The following is a 17,799-nucleotide window of genomic DNA, read 5'->3' as shown; positions in this document are numbered from 1 at the left end:
TGAATGTTCATTTCTCTACCATAAGTCGTCTCCAAAGGCGTTTCAGAAATTTGGCAGTACATCCAACCGGCCTCACAACCGCAGACCACATGCTACCACACCAGCCCAGGACCTCCACATCCAGCATCTTCACCTCCAAGATCGTCTGAGACCAGCCACCCGGACAGCTGCTGCAACAATCGGTTTGCATAACCAAAGAATTTCTGCACAAATTGTCAGAAACCGTCTCAGGGAAGCTCATCTGCATGCTCGTCATCCTCATCGGGGTCTCGACTAGGACTGGGCAAAATCACGAACAAACATGGCCGGAAACACGCTGCTGCTGTCCGCTCTTTGGGAATTGCCCACTCAAGTTTGGCATCTATGTAAAGCTTAGAATTTCAGCTTTCAGGTTAATCTTTTCTCCACAATGTCATTACAGCGGTAAGCCAATAGAGAGCGTTAAAACGAACCAGTTTTTTCTTAGCAACGACCTGCTACAGCACCTCTGATTTTCAAAGGCAATTTTCTTAATATTTAGATTTTTTTGCACCCTCAGATTCCAGAGTTTTAAATAGTTGTATCTCGGCCAAATATTGTCCTATCCTAATAAACCATACTTATTTATTCAGCTGTATAAGGATACATCTCTGTATAAATCTCAATTTTGAAAAATTGACTCGTAAGTTTTTGTTGTCCAGGGTTACATATAGTTAAAGTAGTCTTGTGTACCTCCAGCCACACATTTAATTCTGGCACTTCAGGGACATCTGAGCAGAAATCTGTTACATGATAGAATGGATTAAATTATATATTTTTTTCGATTTGTGGATGAAAACATCTTCATGACATCTCAGAGTGTCAATTTTTTCAGAGGCAGCACACAGTTCTAGAAATGTTTCTGGAGAATTCTTGGAGTCATAGATGGGGTGGATTATAAGTTGCATTATCTGCGTTCCGTCCACAAGTACGTTCTGGCCTGTCCGCGACTGCGTTTCACGTTCCAGGAGGAGGGGACGTGTTCCCCTTTGTTCATTCCCGTTCCGGCCCACCGCCTATCAGCCCAACAGGAAATGCCTGGTAAGCACCCCTGGTGCTGATATAAATGGGACTATATGAATCCAGTGGATCCAGTCTTTGTGTGTTTGTTCAACCAACATTAAAAAGCATGTTTGAAAAGTCAAAGAAAATATGAAATTTTGGCTATGTTTTATAAAAGCAGTGTGGTTTTAAAAGTTGAATGTGTACTTTCATTGCAAGGAAGTTTCTGTGGTTATTCTGCACAATGGTAGAATATATCCATGTTTATTGAAGGTCTAAAATATTGACATTTTTATCCTTATCCATGCTACACTGCTAAGTGGATGTGTGTGATTTTAAAAAGATCTTTCTAAAGCCATGACAGAGAGTCAACAAGTTTTCATTAAAGTTGAGTGTGAGAATGATCACAGGCTCGCCATGGAAACTGATAAAGATAACAAAGTATTTAATGAATACTGTTTTGCCTGTATTTTATTTTTATAACTCCTCTCACTTATGCGTCAGAACTTATAGCAATGTGACTCAGAGAAACCCAAATTTCATCTATTCGAGTTCATGGAATATTTTAGTTCTCTGAAATAGTTCATTACCATCTTACACCTCACCTTCACATCGTGGTAGGGTGACCATATGTACCAATTCTCTCATACACGTCCTGGCCAGGATTTTGGGTGCATCCTCCGGAGGTCCGTAGCTATCATTAAGGTTCTCACATTTAAGTTAAAAAACATTATAAAATTAACATTTATTTCTCTTAAGACGCATAATCATTGTAGTTTCCTTCTTACCTTGAAATGTAACGGTTGCTTTTCTGAAATAAAACATAGTTTATAAAACATATAAAACATAAAAAATAGTTTCTGATACAATAGGACATTTCTATTCATAATTATTTATCAGGGGGCAGTTTAAGAGTCTCCAGAAAAGTGTGTCCCCTATGTGTTTTCTTAATGTACGTTAGGGTTTCAAGTTCAGCAGTGTTAACCTTTTTTAAGAAATCATTACATTTCTTCAGATTTGAAAATGACAAATGCTTTGGTACTTTGGCTTGTATACTCAACATCTGATATTGTGTCTGTTCCACTCTTGTAATCTTATATGAATTCAGTTAAATGCCCTGGTTGACTTAGTTTAAATTTGACCTTTACTGGTATGGATAGATGGTGTGTAAATTCAGTTTTTCTGCTTAAGACATCAGTTCATCATGAAAGACGCTGGGCCATGTGTGCTATCATATGGTCTAAAGGTTTCGGATGAATGAAAACAGAGTAACCACACCCCATATCTTTCTTACCAGCAAAAAACAATATCTAAACATATTTTATTGATTCTTTTAAACCGTTATAGAGCTTATTCCAGGCTTTGATTCTTAGATTATATTCATACATACTCAAATGTCCATTAACAGTAATACAATATGATATATATAATAGAATAATTTTGATTATATAAGACATTGTATTGATTTTTCCTGTTTAATTGAGCTTCTCTCTCTCGCTCTCTCTCTTGCAAACACATTAGCTCGCAAACACACTCAAACAGGTAAAGATGCACTTTTGAGTAGCTTATTTATGCCCTTACAGTGTCAAATTTGTTTAATTATTTATTAAAGGATTTGGGAATTAACACCCTACAGTTTGGCCCTTAAACAAGCATATAAGTTTTGTGCATGTGCTGGTATGGTTTCTTGTTTACCTCGCAAAAGGCAGTATTGACTAGTCCTAGATCAATATCACCCAGAATATGACCATGATGTATTCCCATCGACCTGTAAGAAAGAACAATCTCACAGAGTCGACCAAAACTCCATTAGGGAAAAAGAAAGTGTGATTACAAGCCTGATAATGGGGCCGTAGTGCATCACTCTGCATGGGTTTGGAGGCGCGTACCCTACGCCATAGCCTGATGCGCACCTCTCCAAAAATTTAACAGCGCGTCAATGCGACCGCAAGCGCTATGATTGGTCTGCTTGAACCCCCTCCTTTCAGGTCAAAAAACTCCTCGATAGCGTCGGTTTGCTTCAGACAGCGTACACCACGAACCGCTTCTTCTTCGGCTTGGTTACACAAGTGGACACTGACGCCTGTTACGTGTACAACAACGCACAAGTATAAACAAAAACCGGCACGTTGCCTACGGCGTAGAGGCTACGGCGTAGGTCCGACGCTGAAGTAAAAATCCCCCTTTAGTGCTCAAAGGCCATCATGGCATATATCTGCAGAGGATCTGAGACTGGAAAAAGCATTTTTTTGCTCTGAGATGTGGCCGTTCTTAATGGCGAGAATTCTGGTTTCATATAGTTTTGGCTTGGAATATACAATTAGTATTTGTCTGTAATAATATGCAAATTAATTAGCTGAGTATCACTTCTTGCATATTCAAGATATGAGAGACATTGAAAAGATTTTGCTCTTATTTGAGTGTACTCGCTGTTTTAAGAAAGCTCTTTGAATTAAAAGAATTAATTAATATGTTATGTTGCTATGCAGCTGTATCATAAAGTAACTTTTTAATAGAGTTCAACTCCCATTAAACACTAATGGAAACTGGATTCAAAGATTAAATACCTTAAACTTTAATAACACAGAGTGGCAACGTAATTATTCATTTAACTCCATTAACATTTGCAATTGAGTTTCATAGCCTTCGGATGCGGATATCATGGATATCAACATGATCGAATTGACTATTGTCAATCTCTATGATGGCATATCGAAGCATTATCCTCTGCAATATTGTTATGGAGACATCAGAACTTGTAAAGGTTGAGCAATCTGAGACGATAAAGCCAGCGCTCTAATCTTTCATATTATCTTTCATTACCGAGCTCTGCCGAGCTTTTCATGTTTTTCTCTTTGTGGGTGCAGTGTAGCGTAGCCCGCCGGGTACAGTGGAGATCGGTGTAAATCTGTACCCTGGCAGGCTGATTCCAGAGGCATTGTGGGAGAAGTGTGTATACAGTATGCCGGGCAGGTCACACCTCTGGCTCAGCTCACTTAACCCCCTCTGGGGAGACTCCAGCTGTGTGCGCTAAGCATGAGTTGATACACAGACATCGCATGTGGAGAAGATAAGACTGAGGAGCTTTGCAAAGACGTTGGGTGGATTTGTGGTGTGCCTGTGCATGTGGCTAAGGCTATAAAATGCTCTGGATATAAAAGGTCAGTGTCTTTCAAGGTTTGATGGGTAATAGAGTTATTTTAGTTTTGAAACGGTCTCATTATAGGACATATCAAGGAATATGTATGCAATGATGTGGGTGTGTGTTATTTAGGTCATGTTTTTTCATAAACACTGGGCAGTCAGTTCCTGTGCAGCAGTTTTGAGGGGGATATCTTGACTGCAGAGGTCTCATGCTGGTAAACATGCACATACTTTATTTTTTCTGGAAGCTGATAACAAAGAAACATGACTTGTCTCTGGAAAATAAACTTGGAATCAAGGATGCAGTCAGCCCGAGGGGAATTCTACACCGTTATTTTCACAGGCCTTGGGCAGCTTTTCAAAAAACTGTTCTTTTCACATCATAAATAACTTGGACTATTTGCTAAATGTCATTGGTTCGAAGTTTATTATCTGAAATGCCGCGACATAGCGTATTCCTATTAACGCCAGCCTAAAAATTATAATCATTTAAGGAACAACACCCGGGACCTTTGTGCTGTAATATCTTTTCCATTCTCTCTGCCCTGAACGTTTTCTTTTCTACCATTTCAGTTCATTAGCCTCTTAAACTTTTGATGAATTGATTCCAATGTGCTGGTGGATGGTTAAAACAAACTGTAACACGTTCGCTAGAACAATGAAGGAAGAGGACGAGGTTGGCAATACTGACACGGGCTTTTATTATAAATTGTCACAAGAGAGCATAAAGTCCATATAAAGAAATATCCGCGGCTTTTCCTTCAGCCCGCTAAGAAACGAAATAGTCCGTATAGTCCTTTTCGAGATGTAGCCGCCCGTGTTCAGTCCGTCTCTCTCTCCCCTCTCGTAGTCAGCTTGGTCCTTATATACCGTCTCTCCGCGCCCTTACTGGAACGAGACACAGGTGTTGATTGTTTGCATTTGCTCCACTTACTCACTGCTCGTCTCCCGGCTCTCTCTCCTGCCACAGACCTCGCTAAACCACGCCCCCCTCGCCACACAAACGTCTTGAGAATAAGAGAGACTATGGACAGACTCTGAAGTAAGACAGCCATTGTGTATCAGCACTTTGAAAAATCCTCTATGTTAGGTGCAGACTTCTCCGACAAAGACAGGAAATGAGTGTCTAAGAGGTTGTGCAGTGATTAAGTGTGGATCGTGGAGAGCTGCCTCACTCTGCTGAGAGGCAGATGGTAACCTTGGGGACGCCGATGCGGCTGCGTGTAGGTGAGAGTGGCAGAAAGCTCTACTCGAACTGCACTCTCCGTTCTATCAGCCTGCTACTCTCTTCCTCTCTAACTGGTGCTCTGTTTTATTTTTGCATATCTCTATATCTCCTTTGCTGACATAAATACACATTCTGTGTTTATCTGTGGGTTGCTGTTGGAAGGGCATTTTACACGCTCATGCTGGGTTGTTCTGCTAATTAATTTACATTTACTAACATCAGGGCTGTCATGATATCAAAATACTGGCAGTACGAGTAAAATGTTATGATTCAAGACTCTTTGTACTGGTTTTGTAACAAAAATCCTGCAAATAATGATTTTAATTTATTTTCCTGTGAAATATCTATCCACTTTCTTGCACTTTGGAGGGTTTTTTTACATGGAAAAGTGGAGCATAATGTACTGCTATTAAAATGTATATGTAATTGAAGAGTTCAGATGCAAAACCCATTAAATCAGTCAGACAACTTTTTGTTTAAATGAGCATTTGTTCATCAGGCTCCTACACTTGCTCCAGCAATACCAGATATTTCAGACCGGGCAGAGTGTGGTATTTATCAGGTTTTGAAGCAAAATAATTTGAGTAACGTATAATGTGGAGAGCATTCACTCAACATCATCTCTTTTTTGACTGAGGTGGCTTTTAGAGAGGTTTTCATCTGAACTCTTTAATTGTAGTGCAGTTTCTTTTGCACACCCCTTTATGAATTAAAGCAATCTTTTTTTTGGTTAAAATAAACAAAATAAGTTATTTAGCAGGTAGATAAAAAGAACTGTGGTCAAAGTTCTTTACTACTGTAAACGTTTTGGGGCAGTTTCACACAGGGATTAGGTTAAATCAGGACTAGGCTTTAGTTATATTATGACATTGTAACAATGTTCAAAGTAAGGGAGGAAGGAGGCGGGAACCTGCGAACATTAAATAAACTTTTAATAAAATAAACAAACAACGCATAAACCTAAGTAAAGGGTACACAAACATAACTAAAACACCCCAAAAGTGTAAAGATATCATGTAAAGACATGTAAAGAAACCAGCAAGCTTATGTTTCAAATAGACAAGGGGATAGTTTTCGACTAGCTTTCATAGTTTAGTTTCGGTCTTTGCCAGACTACTTTGTGCCAGTCTCCACTGTCTACAAACCTGATTTGACCCATCATCAAAAATCATTTCATGGTCCTGAATCCATCTTAAAGTTTATCTGATTGAATGCTCTCAATTCCTAGCGACAAAATGGTTCATTATCAGGGGGCAGAGGGAAGGACAGAAGAGTTAACATGGTGAATGATGGATTAGGTTGTGTGGAAAATGCACTTCAGCATGGTGAAGCGGTTTGTTTGTGCGGTTTGTGACTAAATGCTCTTGGTCCTTTGTGCCACTGTTTGGTACTGGCCAAAACAAAGACTGAGTGTTTTTCACTGTATTGACTCTAATACGATCTCCCTCTCTTTGTATATCTCTGTGTCTTTCTGTCTCCATCACTTTTCTACTCATATTCAAGCCTCACTTCCAAGCCACCTGAGACCTGTTGGTGAGAAAGCCTAGATTGGTTCTAAAATGCTCTCATTTCAGCCAGAATGAGCAGAGGCGATCATGACATGTCATAAAGATTCGGCCATTTACAGTTTTTGCTCTAATGTCTTTCCTGTGGAAAACCAAAGTTGAGCTTTTGAAGGCTGTGTTGGTTATTTTATCCATACAGTTACAGTGAATGTGGACTGATGCCTCAAAATGGATGCAAAAGCACCATAAAGTGTCATGAAACATGTGTCCTTAGGCAAGTATTAGTACACAAACACTTGTCTTTATCTTAGTACACTGTAAGCGCTTAATCTAACATATATCACTGTAGATCACAGTAAAAAAATATAAGATTAAGTGCTTTATTGGAGAATGTTGGAGAAACGATAACAGAAACAGTACTGTAACAACTGAAAGAAGCAGTTCATAGATTTTTTCCCTCCTGGTGGATGTTAAAATTAATGGCTTCTTGTTGCTTGTCAGTCAGATGCGGGGAAGCAGAAATCTCTCGCGGACTGATTTTTCCCCCCATTTGGTCTGTGTTTTTCAAGAGCTACTGCACATATCGTCTCGCTTCGACACAGATAAGTGACACTACGGCGTGCATGACACGGGACAGGGACGTCAGGAAATTTAGAGAGACTTTTACTCTTAGCTGAAACTATAATGTAAATTATTCATGCTGGCTACGTCTCTGAAATAGCTCATCTCGTTGCCTTGGCTAGTAAAACTACCTGCCAGCTGCACATTAAACTTTTATGGCTCTGTTTTGATTTTTTTGCTCACCTATGTACTTTGAGCAGGCTGATTTGTGGGCGAGTGGCTCACATTTAGTTCCTGTCATGGCTAGATGTCTATCCCCTCTACCCCACGCCAACCCGGTTGTCTCATCCGCCCATCAAAGTAGGATTTGTGCCCGTCGACGCCCACAAAGGTCAGGCGGCGAAAAGACTTTAAAGAGGAACTCTGCTTTCGTAGCGGCACAGGTGGCAGACCTCAGGCCAGGCCTGAAGCTGTTTGTGGCTCGAGAGCTTGTCCAGGAAGTAATGAAATCTTGGCTCGGCCGACGACGCTCATTGGCATTCGCACTTCGTCTACCCTTCTTTCCTCGCCATCGGCCATGTGTGAGCTCAGCCGGCTGTTGGGATTGTGTGGACGGAGCGTGCTGTCCCCTGATAAGCCAGTCTCCTCTGATTAGCCAAAAGAGCGAAACCGGGAGGCCTGGGCCTACAGCCTCGTGTCAAGCACAGAGGTGGGAGAGCTCGGTTTCGCTGGCTGCAGTGGCTCAGAGTACGGCTCGATTTTCATATGTGGGTCCATATCTGGGCGTTCAGCCCAGATCCAACAAGGGCTTTTAGGAAAAGAGCAGCTGTTTGTTTGTCTGTTTTCTTTAGCCTCTTATCAAATCTTCTCTCCGGCAGAAAGGTGATGATATGATCCTCTTCTTCCTGTAGGTCCCAGGATACGCAGATTGCCAGGGCTCCCTCTCCTTTCCACTGTGCTCTGCGTGGCATCTGGAGAACGTGTCCGTCCCCTCTGCACACGGCCTCGGACTCCGGGAACCTGCCGCCGCATCAATCACGTCCTCACAGCTGGGTAATTAATTTCAAGTGCAATCATTCAAAGCAGGGTGAGAGCAGATTAAAGACAGATTTTTGTCTGTTCGTCTGTTTATCTAGAGTTCTCTGTGAGGCTTTCCGCATTGAGCTCGCTTCTCCAGACCAGCATGCCAGTGAGACTGCTCAAATCTCCAAGGAGTTTTTGTTTTGTTGTTGATCTTGCATCTTTTTAAAGCCGACAGACTGTAAGAAATATCACTCGTTTAAGAGGTCCCAGCTTGGCTTAATGTCAGGCTCACCTGTGAGTTTTCAAAGTGGCTCTTTATGAGAACAGACCTTTGTGAATAAGCCTTTGGTGTCTTTTCAAGTAGATTCACTTTACAAAGCTTAATACAGAGAACCTCAGGAGGATGTATTTGTTTTTCCTTTGTGGTTTCTGAAGACAAATGTTCTATCTTTTCCACTTTTTGCAATGGTTGTTTCACTTTACTTTGTTTATGGGGAACTTTTTTTGTTGTTTGTTTATGTTTTGGAACATATCAGTGTTTGGGAGCATAAACTCTGTGGCTCTTTAGTGCTTTCTTTGTATAGGCCTTGTGAGTCTTGTAGTTTAGACAGCTTTGTTTATTATAATAGGAATGATTTGATTTTGCATTGTCATGTGGCATCAAAGTGCACCGGAAGAGCTCTATATTTGGCTCTTTATCACATTCTGAAGAAGAGGTTTCAAAAATATTTACGTGAATGCAGAATATTGAAGAAAAATGCATTATGCTATAACAAATAATGTGATTTATGATTCAGTAGTGCTTAAGTTTGTAAAGGCAATTTAAAAAAAGGAAAATTAAATAAGCAACACATTCTTTCACATAAAAACTACAATTTTAATTTTACAAAATTGTCACATATTTTTGAAATGTAGATTTTTAAATATACAGCAAAGTTGTGTGTAAAATAACATGACAAACATGTAATTTTACATAAAAATGTTCTCTTACTTTTTTCTGGTGCCCTAGTTGGCAGAATATTACCATTTTTTACAGGTATTCCTTTACAGTCTACATGCACTCTTGGACACCGTCGCAAACATTAATGTACCAGTTTATCGGTTATCTGCATCAATCTAACTTTTTGAAGTATTAAAACGATTAATTTATCCCCTTGTTAAGTCGTGACATGGATTCTGTATCCGGGTCTAAGCCTCCATTCGTTTCAAGTGAAGGTACTATTTCAACAGCCATGTATGAGCACTGTTTATATGACACATTTACACAAAATTTGTATAAACTCACGGTGTACACAGTCTCACGGAATTTCCGACATCAATATTTTGAATGAATTGGAAACATGAACCGCTGTCTGGACATATTGGATTTTGTTTTTTTGGAGATAAAGATTAAGATTTGTTGTTTGCCTATAGCATGGTTAGATCTGGAAACCATGGTGTGTGACGTCAGGCTTAACAAAGCGGATTACAGACTATTGCGATATGCATATTGTTATATGCAAATTAGTGACATTTAAATCTCATTATTCTGCAGCTTTATTACTAACACATTACTCACTCAAAAAGTAGTCTGCTTGCAGTCACTTTCCAACAAAGCCAGTTCTTGCAGCCTCTGTGCATTAGCCCTGTATAGAGGATAAAATCAAGCTTTGAGTTAATCATTGTACTTTACAATTTCTAATTGCACATGTCGATTTTTATGTTGTATAATAATATATAAAGATAGTTCTTATCTCCAGTGGAGAACATAATGGTAAGTTAAAAGTGTGTGTAATTGCTTAAATGGAGATTGCTGGAACACCCACGCAATCAGGCGTGCATGCGGAGTACACACATTTCACGAAGACGCTCTAACACACAAACCACAGACAGAATGCTCGCTTTCCCCCTCTGCGGGGTCTCATTTAGATGTACTGACCTTGCATGAGCTGAATCAATCTCTCTCAATCTGCCAGTAAATCCTCTCTTATCTTAAGTTTAAACCGAGGCACACATCTGCCCTGTAGGAGACATCGAGGCTGTAAGATGGGCAGGAATAGAAGCCGACTGAGGCTTGTGGGATGATAGGATGGTTTGTTTATGATTGCTGTATGTGGAAAGCAGGCTTGGGCTCGGGGCGTTTACACTGGAGGAGGCTAAGCTGTACTTGACATGTTCAGGGCGGCTGGTATTGTATGGTTGAAGATTTGTGCCTGTATTTTTTCCTGTAAAGTTTCAGAAGGTGATATTTTGTTACAGCTGTTGATCAGGGTTTGGCTCTGGAGGTAGAGCTGTGTCGTTTTTTTGTCCTTCAAGTCGTTTGAGGGAATAAACTGCTCTGCTTTGTGTCTGCAGTGCAACTCTGCATGTCTGAAAGACAGAATGTGAATTCTGTCTTTCTCTCTGTAATGATTTCGGATTTTGGAACTACCTGGAAAACATCCTGTTGAGGGTGCATGTGATAGATTTAAAGGGACAGTTGACACAAAAATGAAAATACTTTTATGTTTCGCTCACCCTCATGGGATTTCCAGCCTGTATGACTTTCTTCTACAGAACACAAAAGAAGATATTTTGAATAATGTTGGTAACCATACAACATTGGACCCCTATTGGCTTTCTATGTATGGACAGAAAACCACTGAGACATTTCTTAAAATATCTTCTTGTTTGTTGTACATTGTTGACACAATTTTTAGAGTTTTTTTGGGGGTGTGCTATCACTTGATGTAAAAAATGTCACATTTTAGTTTTCTATACTGAAACCATTCTCTGTATGTCAAATCTGTGTTGACACATACAGGTAAAAGGGCATCTGCTCCTCTTGTGTTGTTTTCTCTCATCGTCTTTCACATCTCAAATCTTCTCCTGCTCACATCACCCTTTCACCTCCTCATGCTATTTTTCAGAAGCAGCTGAGGGGTTTTCTGCGTGTGTGTGTTTCTATCCTTCTGCAAGGAGGCACATCTCGGAAGATGAGTTTATATGGCGTCTGTGCTGCCAGTGTGCCCTTCCACGCACTGTGACTGTGTGTGTGTGTGTGTCTGATGTAGAGAGACATAAGGTGGAAGGCTGCAGACCTGAAGATGCCAGAATATTTTCCCCGCTTCTGTGTCAGCGTGGGGTTCAGGATCCTGCACTCAATGTGACACTGATAAGCTTTTATCTTGTGTTTGCTTGTGTGTGGGGATTTGATTTACTTATTTGTTTGCTGTTAGATGTATAGGTGTTTCTGTTGACATACAAATTCATTTTTTTTCTCTGTGTTTGTGAATGTACAAGGATTGAATGCGTTGGTTCAGTGATTTATCTGTTATGGTGTATTTGTGCTTTTATATATTCTGTACATGTCAATGGCCACTAAGCAATTTGTGATAGACTACACTGCTACAAGAGTGTCTGTGTGTGTTTGACAGGGTGAAATGAGGCAAACCTGGATGGGTTTGTGTGCAATTAATTGTACGTCAGTGGGCAGGCATTCTCATAAGATTAAAAGGACGTGACATTTGCTTGGTAAGGGACAGACGCTTGCTTGATTTCTTGCACAACATTTTCTCCTCTTCTTACAGCAGATTTATTTGCATTTTTTCTTCAGAACATCCAAATTGTGCATGACAGTTTTAAAAAGCAGGATTATGAGAAATATCTCAGTTAGAAATGAAAATTGTGTCGTCATTCTTGTGCCATTGTTTTCTTTTCAGTTTTCTATTCTTTTTGAAGAATGTCTTATTTTATTTCCATACAGTGAAAGTAAAATATGCTGCCAAGAAACGAAAGTTACAAAAAGACAATTACAAAAAAAGTAGTCCAAATGTCTATTAAATTCACATCAAATTCCAAGTACTACATCAGTCCTGTGTAAGGAACTGGCTGAAATGCACAGTTTCAAATGTACGTTTAACTACTGTGACTGAATTATTGAATCGGAGTTCCGTGTCTGATTTGTGAATAAGCTCTGCAGATCAATTCTGTATGGGATCAACCGATTTATTTAAAAGATATGAAACGTTTATTCGTGAATCAGACAGATCTCATGAATGCGCAAAGGAGAGTTTAGGATGAGATTGAGCACTCAAAAAAAATCAGCATTCAAGTAGGTAGATGACTCATGAGATATTTTAGAGTTTTAGAACTGACAGCCCCATGATTTATTTCAGACTTGTTAGAATTATGAATGATCAAAACACGATTAGATAAGAGTTATGGTCTGATTTTTGCTTCGGGTTATAATGTAATGACAAGGAGACTCGGTTGTGTTCATGTCTGTCAAGCGGTGAAGTGTTTGAACATAATTTCATGCATCCATAACTAGGTCTCTTTACTTAATTTTCCACTCTGGCAATCCTGATGATTCTACAGCTGATGTAGACTTACTGGGGCTTTCAGAGAAGGTTTTGACCCTCTAGCAACTAAGCAACAAGTAGCTGTTAAAGGGAAAGGCAAAACAGACTTTGCAATGATACAAATAGCGCTCCTCCTTCGAATTATGTTTTGGTACAGCGATGAATCATTCTTTTTTTAACTTACATTCTCTTTTCTGTGTCAAAATAATTAGATAATCCGCAGCTCTCACATCTCTTAAGTGTATTCGGATGTTGCAGTATAACCACAGTGTTGTGACAGCCACTGAAAAAGGTCATTTAGAGTTACACTGTGTCTACACTGTACGCGACCGGTGCGACGCGACCAGTGGCGGAGCCAGAGGGGGGTCCAGGGTGGCACTGAACACCCCTGACATCCAATTGGCCACCCTAGGTGTCACCCCAAAATTTGATTCACTACTTATGTTGATTGACATCTGATTTAACCTTTCGTTGAACAATGCTTTTATTTTGACGTTCGGGGCCCATGCTTGCACATGACGTCACCGCACATGAAATTCAACCGAGTCTAGTTGAGAATGAGAACGGAAAAAAGTTGTGCGATGGATTATACAGCGCGAAATCTGAGATTTATTTTTAAAGACTGACTAAAGAGAGAAAAGAAGGAAATGGACCGCTGCAATTTGCTAAACAAATGGAATATTCAAAAGTACCCGCTTGCTTGCTAGCCATTTCAAGTCCGACCCAGCCAGGTACGTTTTTTGTTGAACCATACCATTGTAGTGTTATCTACCTACCTATCTAACGTTACACTTTTAAATGTTGCGTAAATGTAAAGTTTTCCCAGCGTTTTCTAACCTTAGATAAATATAAACAGTGTTGGGAGAGATCCTCTATTTCTTTTAACATTCTAAGCAGGTGTACAAATCTGTTCACCTTCAGTCCAAGTTCAAGACAAAAGAGGAAAAACAGTCCATGCATAATAAAAAACTAGCTATGAGAGTCGCAATCTAAATAAGATTTAGGTGAAAATGAAAGAATGTGGTTGACAGCTTCTTTGCTCTGCTACTGCTTTGAGCATTACAGCCAATCAAGTTCAGGGTATGAATATTCTGACCAATCAGAGGCATTTAAATGATTCACCGGTGAAGAGCTGTGTTGGAGTGCGTCACGCTCAAAAAGTTTATCACTAACAACCGCGTACAGATACGATGTAAGAAAGAGATTCATTAGTCAGACTCTTTACTGTATTACCTGAAGCCATTGAGTGTTTTAGTGATGTTGGATGTTCTTTGTTTGTTTTCTATACATTTCCCGTTTGAATATCTGCTTTTTATGTTCCTTAGAAAATCAAAATAGCAATAAAACGGCAATACAATAATTCATAAACGCTTCTCGACTTGTTTTGTAGCGTGTGACAAGTGTTCATGTATCCTAATATCTGAAAGTAATAATCAAGATGACAACATCAAGGGCAATAATCAGCAACAATGATTTTTTTAAAATCTTGCAGTCCTATGGAATGAGTTTGTTTTATCAGATATATGCTGCTCTGATCCACATCAGTTTAAAGACACCTCTGGTGCTGCTTTGTTTCTGTTTAAATTAAACAAGTTATCAGGGTTAAGCAGGTTTTCATTATTTATATTTTATTGTTTATTTCATCTACATACATTTAGAAGTAAATTATCACTTGTACCTCATTGCCTTATCAGCAATCCTATTTATTATTTTATAATTTGATGCCAGGTCAGGGTTAAACACATTTTCTGTCATGGTCTGTGGACACCCTGAAGTAGCCTTGGCCACCCCCTGGCCACCCCATATATAAAACTCTAGCTCCGCCACTGGACGCGACACGACAAAAGACATTAGAAACGCATTCGAAACATTATAATTTAAAATGTTGTCCACACTGGATGCGGCGCAAACGTGACAGACCCATTGAGAACAAGCAGGTTGTCATGTCGTGTCGCGCCTGTCGCGTCTGGTGTAGACACGGTGTTAGCTGTGGGTTATAGAAATAAAATTTAAAAACAGTTGTAAACAACATTATAATGTCTAGACCAGGGGTCTTCAACGTTTTTTGGGGCAAGGACCCCTTAGATGAGAGATGCATGGAGCAGGGACCCCCTTATACTAAATGTGTAAACGGAGCTATTTAAATAGAAACAACCCTATTGTCACAGCAATGTTAAGACATTACATTAGCACTATTATGTTATTGTTGCACATAGGCTAAATACTTTTCTGTGTATTATTTTTGTTTTTAATATAGATTGCTTGATTATTTTTAGTGATTTGCAACATCAAACATTTTCATTTTACTGTGAGATGGATAATTAAACATTTATTTGAACCTTAGTTTTTATTAAGGCTTCAATGAGATGACTGACCCTGGTTAATGGCACAAAGACTATTCTAGTGGAGGTAGGGGTTNCTTAATACTTTTCTGTGTATTATATATATTATAGATTGCTTGATTATTTTACGGTATTTACAGCATCAAACATTTTCATTTTACTGTGAGATGGACAATTAAACATTTATTTGAACCTTAGTTTTTATTAAGGCTTCAATGAGATGACTGACCCTGGTTAATGGCACAAAGACTATTCTAGTGGAGGTAGGGGTTGTCTCTGGATGCGAAAGAAATTAGTGCAGAAACGTGCGCGGTTTAAAGAGAACATTGGTTGTAATATTTCTGTACCCATGCTATACATTTTTAACAAAAAGTTGCCTGTGAGTAAACAGTAATTAGCAGACCCCTTGCAGTTCCCCGCGGACCCCCGGTTGAAGACCCCTGGTCTAGACAATTGCATTTTGCTGTTGTACTGTATTATTTCTTTGAGCTGCGTCAGTGGCTCAGCTAATAAGCTTTGCATCCAAATGCAAGAAGTGCTCTTATGTCTTTGGGGCAATACTGCTTGTAAGAATCCGAAGGAACGCTGACAAAGAGAAACCCAGCTGTCAAAGACAGTTCAAAGTTAGGTTACAAAGAAGGTGTCTGAACTCTTCAAATTTTATAAAACTCAAAGAAGGAAACAGTTTACATTTTTAGCAACCTTGATGTTTGGAACATGGAATAATAATGCGTCCAGGCCAGCCGTAAACATTCTTTTGTTTCTCTGTGAAGAACTTGCAGTTGTTTTTAGTCTGAAAAAAAAAACAAAATGTTTGAATTGTAAAAACATATTCAGAATAATAAATCTGTCCTTGCTGATTGTCTTGAGGAAATGTGAATAAAGTGTAGCAAAGAAGTTTGGAACGGAAAAGTTCAAAGTACTTTTTTTCCAATTTCACAGCAGAAATGTTGAAATACACTCGGCCATGTTTGTTTATTCATTCTTATTTCACCTCGCTAAGAAGACAGCACAGTTTGCCCCGCTCTTCTCTGGTTATATCAAAGTGATTCCAACTGTCCAGCCGTGTATGTGGATTGGGTCAGATTTGTGCATCATACTGGGTTTTACAGTGGTCGGTCACAGATAAGGGTTGTAGAGTCTTTCTGCAGGCATAGCATTAGAGTCTAAGGCTAATTCATCCTACTCAAGACGAGCAAGCACTGGCTCTGCTTCAAGACAAGCCACCACCAAGCCACACTAATTATGATTGAATTAATCCTCTCCACAAAATGCTGTTGCTGTGTGCAAATACTTCCATATTTTGGCTTAGCCCAGATTTTTACCATGTGCGGCTAATTTCTTCTCTCTTTTTTTGGCTGAGCACCTTGTCATTTCATTAACTTTTCCCCGAGCATCCTTGTCTTTCATTTGTGAGTCTGAAGTGCCAGTGTGCTTTCATCTGAATCAATCAATCTAATTATTCGCTTGATTGAAGCCCTTAATTATTTTATGCCGTTTTTGTTTCTAGTACAGCTGAATATTTAGAGGACACCCTTGACTGGCGTAAAGTGGGGTGGAGTTTTTTAGAAAGCCGTGGCACATATCTGGGAGCTGAAAAATACAGGCAGAATAGTGTTGACGTATTAAACGATCCCATTTCATTTCAAAGTCAGCATCATTATGCTTTGCTCATTCTGAAAGTCAGAGCGCTTGAAGTGAGAACAGGGCAGTGCTGTCCTGAGGCAATGTGTCACAACCATTTTCTTTTAAAGGAAAAGTTCACACCAAAATAAAGTATTGGTCAAGTAAAGTAAAGTAATTTACTCAACCCCATGCTGTTTCAACTTTATTATTTTCTTTCCTATGTAAAAAAACAAAAGGGGATTTTGGCCAGAATGTCCTGAGGCAGGTTTTCCATAAAATAAAAATACATGGTGGTTTTTAAATAGCAAGCTTCTCAATAAGAGAATAATATTTCAAGTGGCTGAGGAGTATTGAAATTCTTTTGGACCATTTGATAGCTTTTGAGCAGAAATTGTTTATTAGGGCACAAGACGTTGCCATTGGATGTGCTCTCTTGGTTTGACATCATTGACATCAAATGACATTGTGTGTCATGGATTTGATGATGACACACAACACTGAAACATGGCTTCAGAAGACATTGAATATGATTTACTGGACTGTTTTTGAAATTAAAATGAACTTTTATGTACGGAAAAGCCACAACACATTTTATGTTTAATTTAAGATAAATATTGTTAAATATAAGCATAATTCTTGGTGTATTTTCTATAAAACCTTGAAATTATTACTGGTTGCATAGCTGCTTGCTGGTATTTGGGAGCAGCAAGAAATAGACCATGTCAAAGGAGAAATTATTCATTGATTGTGCGCAGTGTATTTTATGTGCATAATCATCAGAAAGAATTCTAAATAAGAGCCCACCATGTGCCATATAACTTTATGATGAGGTCACGCCCCCACATGGGGTCACTAGAGATGCAAATGGGGCCGTGGAAACGTGTATTGTTTATGGGGTTTTTTAATATTTTGGGGCTTTTATTCCTTTAATGACAGCGTACAGTGGAGAGTTGACAGGAAGATATTGGGAGAAGACAGGGGAGTAGGACCGGCGAAAACAGGAATCAAACCCGGGTTGCCGTGTGCGC

General features: G+C 39.4%; 1 protein-coding gene across 6 annotated transcripts in view; it reads left to right on the top strand.

Moving 5' to 3' along the window:
- drp2 (dystrophin related protein 2) overlaps positions 1–17,799 on the top strand; it is a 126,530-nt gene that overhangs the window by 35,991 nt on the left and 72,740 nt on the right. Inside the window, exon 2 of one of the 6 annotated variants that reach the window (XM_057349541.1) lies at positions 8,370–8,511. The exons of the other annotated variants lie outside the window; for them this stretch is intronic. The gene's annotated coding sequence lies outside the window, so the exon portion shown is untranslated. The remainder of the gene's footprint in view (positions 1–8,369; positions 8,512–17,799) is intronic. 6 annotated transcript variants of the gene reach the window in all.

The sequence above is a fragment of the Triplophysa rosa genome, linkage group LG13, assembly GCF_024868665.1.
Source record: "Triplophysa rosa linkage group LG13, Trosa_1v2, whole genome shotgun sequence".
NCBI lineage: Eukaryota > Metazoa > Chordata > Actinopteri > Cypriniformes > Nemacheilidae > Triplophysa > Triplophysa rosa.
This window is presented reverse-complemented; position numbering and strand designations above follow the sequence as displayed.